The sequence below is a fragment of the Triticum dicoccoides genome, chromosome 7B, assembly GCF_002162155.2.
Source record: "Triticum dicoccoides isolate Atlit2015 ecotype Zavitan chromosome 7B, WEW_v2.0, whole genome shotgun sequence".
NCBI lineage: Eukaryota > Viridiplantae > Streptophyta > Magnoliopsida > Poales > Poaceae > Triticum > Triticum dicoccoides.
This window is the reverse complement of record NC_041393.1, coordinates 284,224,624-284,231,455: the sequence shown is the minus strand read 5'-3', so window position 1 is coordinate 284,231,455 and position 6,832 is coordinate 284,224,624. Positions and strand designations below refer to the sequence as shown.

General features: G+C 42.6%; 1 long non-coding RNA gene across 2 annotated transcripts; it reads right to left on the bottom strand.

Moving 5' to 3' along the window:
- Nucleotides 1–1,503: 1,503 nt before the first annotated feature.
- On the bottom strand, nucleotides 1,504–4,179 carry LOC119340670. Of its 2 annotated transcripts, none has more exons than XR_005164643.1 (4): nucleotides 3,733–4,179; nucleotides 3,107–3,226; nucleotides 1,927–2,018; nucleotides 1,504–1,822 (listed from the first exon to the last, which is right to left on the bottom strand). It is a non-coding gene; the product is annotated as an uncharacterized LOC119340670 (long non-coding RNA). The 2 variants fall into 2 exon arrangements; XR_005164644.1 differs by having other exon boundaries at nucleotides 1,504–1,819.
- Between the last annotated feature and the right edge of the window lie 2,653 nt (nucleotides 4,180–6,832).

Here is a 6,832-nt window from a genome sequence, read left to right as displayed (position 1 = left end):
CTCTTGCCGCCCTAGTTTCCGTCATACCGGTGTTATGTTCCCGGACTTTGCGTTCCTTACGCGGTTGGGTGATTTATGGGACCCCCTTGACAGTTCGCTTTGAATAAAACTCCTCCAGCAAGGCCCAACCTTGGTTTTACCATTTGCCTCACCTAGCCCTTTTTCCCTTGGGAGTCGCCCTCTCGAGGGTCATCTTCATTTTAACCCCCCCCCGGGCCAGTGCTCGTCGTGAGTATTGGTCCAATCCGTCAACCGCCGGTGGCCACCAGGGGCAACTCTGGGCTGGCCTACCAGAAGTTTGGACAATCCAGTGTGCCCTGAGAACGAGATATGTGCAGCTCCTATCAGGATTTGTCGGCACATTCGGGCGGCTTTGCTAGTCTTGTTTTACCATTATCGAAATGTCTTATAAACCGGGATTCCGAGTCTGATCGGGTCTTCCTGGGAGAAGGTATATCCTTCGTTGATCGCGAGAGCTTATCATGGGCTAAGTTGGGACACCCCTGCAGGGTATAATCTTTCGAAAGCCGTGCCTGCGGTTATAGGCAGATGGGAATTTGTTAATGTCCGGTTGTAGATAACTTGACACTAGATACGAATTAAAACGCATCAACCGCGTGTGTAGCCGTGATGGTCTCTTTTCGGCGGAGTCCGGGAAGTGAACACGGTTTTGGGTTATGTTTGACGTAAGTAGGAGTTCAGGATCACCTCTTGATCATTGCTAGCTTCACGACCATTCCTTTGCTTCTCTTCTCGCTCTTATTTGTGTATGTTAGCCACCATATATGCTTAGTCGCTGCTGCAACCTCACCACCTTTACCCCTTCCTTTCCCTTTAAACTTTGCTAGTCTTGAAACCCATGGTAATGGGATTGCTGAGTCCTCGTGGCTTACAGATTATTACAAAAACAGTTGCAGGTACAGGTTATGCGATGATCATGACGCGAGAGCGATGCTTGCTTGTTTTGGAGTTCTTCTTCTGTTTCTTCTTCGATCATGGGATAGGTTCCAGGTCGGTAGCCTGGGCTAGCAGGGTGGATGTCGTTTGAGTTTCTGTTTGTGTTTCATCCGTAGTCGGATGTGGCTCTTGTGTATTGTGATGTTGTATTCGTGTGGCATTGTATGCCTTATGTACGTATCCACATCTATTATGTAATGTTGATGTAATGATATCCACCTTGCAAAAGCGTTTCAATATGCGGGTCTATCCTTGGTGGGACTTTCGAGTTCCTTTTGGATAGGGTCGCATATTGGGCGTGACATTCTCCCAATGACGTGATCCTGTTATCAATGACATCCAATGTCCATAATCAGGAAACCATGACCATCTGTTGATTAACAAGCTAGTCAACTAGAGGCTCACTAGGGACTTGTTGTGGTCAATGTATTCACACATGTATTACGGTTTCCAGTCAATAATTATAACATGAACAATAGACAATTATCATGAACAAGGAAATATAATAATAACCATTTTATTATTGCCTCCAGGGCATATTTCCAACAATAGACTGTTCCATTACATAGTACTACTATGTAATTGATACACAAAATAAGATACATCTCCCATGTTCAGCAATCAGGATCAACCATGGAGCTTTCACTATTCCTACATCAGTAAGCTTTTACTACTCCTGTTGCTAGTGTTCTAAACCAACAGAGCAATGCGATAGGAGTAGAAAAGAGAACTAGGGGTAGGAGAGGGAGCTGCTCACCGGAGAGCTTCTGGTCGCCGCCATACACACCCGCCATCATGACAGTCGCCTCAAGAAGCACGGATGCATCAGAGACGCCACCAACCGTGCGCAAGAGCAGAGCACCTGCTGCATCCAAATCCAAATCGAACAAGAACAAAAAATTAGGAATGGTTGCAACCATGCTTTTCAAGGCACACAATACAAAAAAATCGCGAAGAATGAGACGACACCTTTCCTGATCTGGTTCCCGTACTTGGATCCAATGTTGGTCGTGTTCCGTGTTGAGGAGCTCAAGTTCAATGTGTAGCCACAGTATCCACAGCTTCCAGTAAGAAACCAACAACACACATCATCAAACTGGACATAGATATTTTATATACAAACCTGAAGCTACCGTCCTACTTTTTTAACAGGAACGTCGTGTGCTACATAAATGACAGTTCGGTGCTCTCTGTACGCCTTTACAAGTTCAAATCATGTCCTAGAGTATTTATTTATGTGTAACTTCATCGGTCGATGTTAATCTGCACTTGAAACATCACATCCATTTCCTCCCCTATAATTCTAGTGTTTCTCGGAGATCATGATCTCTTGCAAGAAACAAAGGGTAGACGATGATCCACTAAACTTCACTTTCTCGGACCCGGCACACTTTCTCTATGATCAATCTGCTTGGAGTCCCTAGCCAGCAGCCATAACTAACTAAGATTTGACCAAGGATATTAGGGTGGATGACTGAGACTAATTAGCGGCCGCTAAAGGCGGCCAGCTGCATGTAGCTGCCATGCACACATCCACCGGACCTAGATGCTAGAATCTGTAGACTACGTCTATCCCTGATGCACCTACATGCATGGGCTGCTGGCGTTGAAGGTTTCGTATAATCCACCAATATATATCCCGCTTCAAATCAACACAGAAATGCAACATATTCTAATCTTCACACAACAAGTTTCTCCTGCTATACGAATGTGATCTATGGCAAGTTAGCAGGTATGTTCTATAATCCACCAAACGCAACCTCAACTGCTGGTTCAGTTATGTTCTATAATCCACCAAATACCAAGCACAAAAGCAGCATTACGTGACACTACGTGTCTCGAGTCAATGCGAAGTAGAACAGCAGCAGCTAGCGCAGGGTGGCGCTTTTAAGAGCCAATCACAGTGGAATCTTACATAAACGACAGAAGGGCGTGTTGCTTAAGTAAGTTTTCTAATACGGCTCGTATTCTATGCAAGTCCCAAGGACACATCAGCCGGCCTTCTCAGACCCATATGTAACACTCGTGAATCTCTTGCTAAAATGTTCCTTACTGAATGAATTAACCAAGTTTCTACAGTAGCATATCATCCCCTCACACTCAATTTTAAAGTACAGAAGTAAACTGCATCTTGGACCGAAAATAGTACCTGAAGAAAGTCAAAGAGGTCATTGCTGACCCCTGCCTCGTCGTGACGGGTATCATGGTTGTCGGAGCTGTAGCTGAACCCAGTCCCGGTCGACTGATCAACAAATATGATGTTCGAGATCTGCAGGCAGCAAGTAGCATCAGCACATCAGGAGGTAGACCAAACCATAGACCACTCTCAGACCACAGTGCGTTAGTAATAATATAGTTGACATAATGCAGGAGCTGACTGTCTGTCTGTAGCCCAAAGACCTCAAACTGACCTCCTCGTCACCGTCAATTTAACCACGGATATATACAATTACTATTTTCTGAACCACTAATCCAGCAACGAAAATATACTTCAGTTCAGACTTTAGAGTAGTTGCTTCCACCCAGAATTAGGTGATAGTTTCAGACTTCCATTTCAAAAATTCAGGTGAGTAATTTTTTAGCAGTTACATGCAAAGTAAGCAAAGCAATCGGTTTCTTTCTTCTTTTCTTGACGAAAACATATAGCTTCATTGCTTGTGCCCAAACAACTACTGAACGACACGATTGTCCATCATACATGCATACATTACCTATGGGGAAATTCTCCAACAAATTGTCCAACGACCTAGGTACATATCTGGGGAGTTAGTGAACCTGTAGGAGACGTCTTTGGCGGAGTAGCAGCCGTCCAGGTTGATGAAGCAGAGGAGAGCCGGCGTTTGTCACCACCGTCCTCGACCCGCTGCGCTCGTCCTGGACTGGCGACTGCAGGGTGCGGCGTGCTGCTCCCGTATCCTACGGGAGGAGCCTCCCAGGTAGCGGATCTGGCGGCCCTCGTTGCCGGCCGGCGCTGGATCCATCAGTGAACGACACCCTAACAACGGGAGACGGCCGCGCTTGGCCGCTGGAGGACGCGTGCGCCGGATCTCACCAGACAGGAGGGGAGAGCGGAGCGTCGGGGTCACATTGGTGTTTTGGGCGCCGTCGATTCCCGCCGGAGGTCGCTGGGATCGGGCGCTGTTGGTGGCGGCGGGGAGAGAGATGGGGACGAGCGAGGAGTGCAGGAGAGAGATGGGGACGAGGGGAGGAGTGCGGGGCTGTGGGCCGGGCTTCGTGGGGTGAGAGGGTAGGATGTTTTTTTGAGACAAAGAGGGGGGTGAGGAGAAAGTACTGCCGTCGGATCTTGGAGAATCTGATGGCGTTTGAGGCACAATCCGCGTGACATGCCCATGGACCAATCACAACCGAGTTCCCGTTATGACCATTTAAAATTGGTCATCATCAAATAAAAATAAAGTGTTGTATTATCTAAACAATTTTATGATATGAGAAAATCAAAAATTAATAAAAACATTCTTATTGTGTCACCAAATGTGACTTAGTTTTTAGGAAAACTAACAACTTTGGAATTGGAATAAGACAAATATCTTTAAAAAAGTGTTATGAGAAATGAGTTTTTAGGGGGGAAAATCATTTTCTATTTTTGAAGTGCCAAAAATGTTTTTTTGAAGAATCTACCAAATATTTGTTTCAAAATGGCACCACTCCATTCTACAAAACTATAAGACATCATTTTATGTACAGTTGACCAAATCTTAACATGTAAAATGCTTTCGATCGACCTCTTATCAAAAAGACAAATTATGTTTCAAAAGAGAATCTTCTACTTTTTCATGTGAAAAATTCAAAAAAAATGATCTCATATTGTGCACAAGGGTGCGTCTTGGAATGGCAAACAATGTTGTCTAAGCAAGTTTTCATCTTCTTTGGATGAAAAATTCATTTTCCATTTTTCGAGTGCCCAAAATGAGTTTTTTATGTGAAGGACCTACTATATATTTATTGTAAAATTGGACCAAACCAATTTTCCAAAATACTAGGACATATTTAATGTACAATTGAACAAGCAGTTGTGTGTCAAAATTTCTGATCCACCTTTCATGAAAAGATAAATTTCCGCCGATTCAGCAGGAACCAAGAAAAATTTGAACTGTGGCTACCTCATAGTTTGCTCTTTATTTTTTTTCAAAAATCATTTCTAGGTACATAAGTATCTACTTAATTAGAGAAACACCAAAAAAATTCCAAGATTCAACCACTAGCAAGGAATGGTCATGCCCGCCGTTTTGACCGCATTTTGAAACGGGCATAAAAAATTCAAAAAATGGGAAAACCTTCGCATTGTGTCATTATATGTGACCAAGTTACCAGCAAAAATTATAAACTTGTAATACAACGATTTTTTTTAAAAAGTGTTCTCAAAAACGAGCTATCAAGTGTGAAGATGCATGGCTTTGAACCCAAATGCTCAATCTTATGGCCACATTCATGGCATAGTTTGTTCAAATTATCTCATATTGTGCACAAGGGTGCATATTGGAATTACAAACAATGTTGTCTATGGAAGTTTTCATTTTCTTTGGACGGAAATTTCATTTTCCATTTTTCGAGTGCCCAAAATGAGTTTTTTTGTAAAGGACCTACCATATATTTTTTTCAAAATTGTACCAAATCAATTTTCTAAAATACTATGACATATTTAATGCACAATTGACAAAATGGTTGGGTGTAAAAAGTTTCGATCCACCTCTAGTGAAAAAGACAAATTTCCGCCGATTTAGTTGGAAGCGGGTCAAATTTGAACTGCAGCTGCCTCATAGTTTGCTCTTTATTTTTTCGAAAAATCATTTCTAGGTACATAAGTATCTATTTAATCAGAGAAACACCAATTTTTTTCCATGATTCAACCACTAGCTAGGAACGGTCATTCCCGCCGTTTTGACCGCATTATGAAACGAGCATAAAAAATTCAAAAAAAATCAAAAAATTGCAAAACCTTCGCATCGTGTCATTATATGTGGCCATGTTACCAGAAAAAATTATAAACTTGTAATACAACAATTATTTAAAAAAGTGTTCTCAGAAGTGAGCTATCAAGTGTGATGGCTTTGAACCCAAATGCTCAATCATATGGCCACATTCATGGCATAGTTTGTTCAAATGATCTCATATTGTGCATGAGGGTGCATATTGGAATGTCAAACAATGTTGCCTAAGGAAGTTTTCATTTTCTTTGGACGAAAAGTTCATTTTCCATTTTCTTAGTGCCCAAAATGATTTTTTTGTGAAGGACCTACCATATATTTGTTGCAAAATTGTACCAAATCAATTTTCTAAAGTACTAGGACATATTTAATGCACAATTGACAAAATGGTTGGGTGTAAAAAGTTTTGATCCACCTCTTGTGAAAAAGACAAATTTCCGCCGATTCAGCTGGAAGCGGGTCAAATTTGAACTGCAGCTGCCTCATAGTTTGCTATTTATTTTTTCCAAAAATCATTTCTAGTTACATAAGTACCTATTTAATCATAAATACATGGTTTGGTGGCGATACGTTGAGGTTTGGACGGTGGCCGAGGGCCCCAACTCTAGAGCACGTAAACTCGCATGCCCGCCGCGTGACTGTGGCGTTGCCATGTGTTCTGGGCGGCCTAGGCATGTCTAGTGGGTTGGGCACTCCCCAGGTAGGTGCTAGGAAGAAAATTACAACATAAGATTCTCATGAGGAGACCGATTAATGCTCAAACATTAATTGGCAGCCAAGTGTTGGTTTAGCGGTACGGGAAATGCACATCGCTAATGGGCATGAGTTTTGGCTGAGGATGATCAGTTACTAAGAAGACCATCTTCACAAATTTTCAGCTCAAAAGGAGGATCCTAGGTGGTACTTGCTTTGCAAAGTACCACACTGGA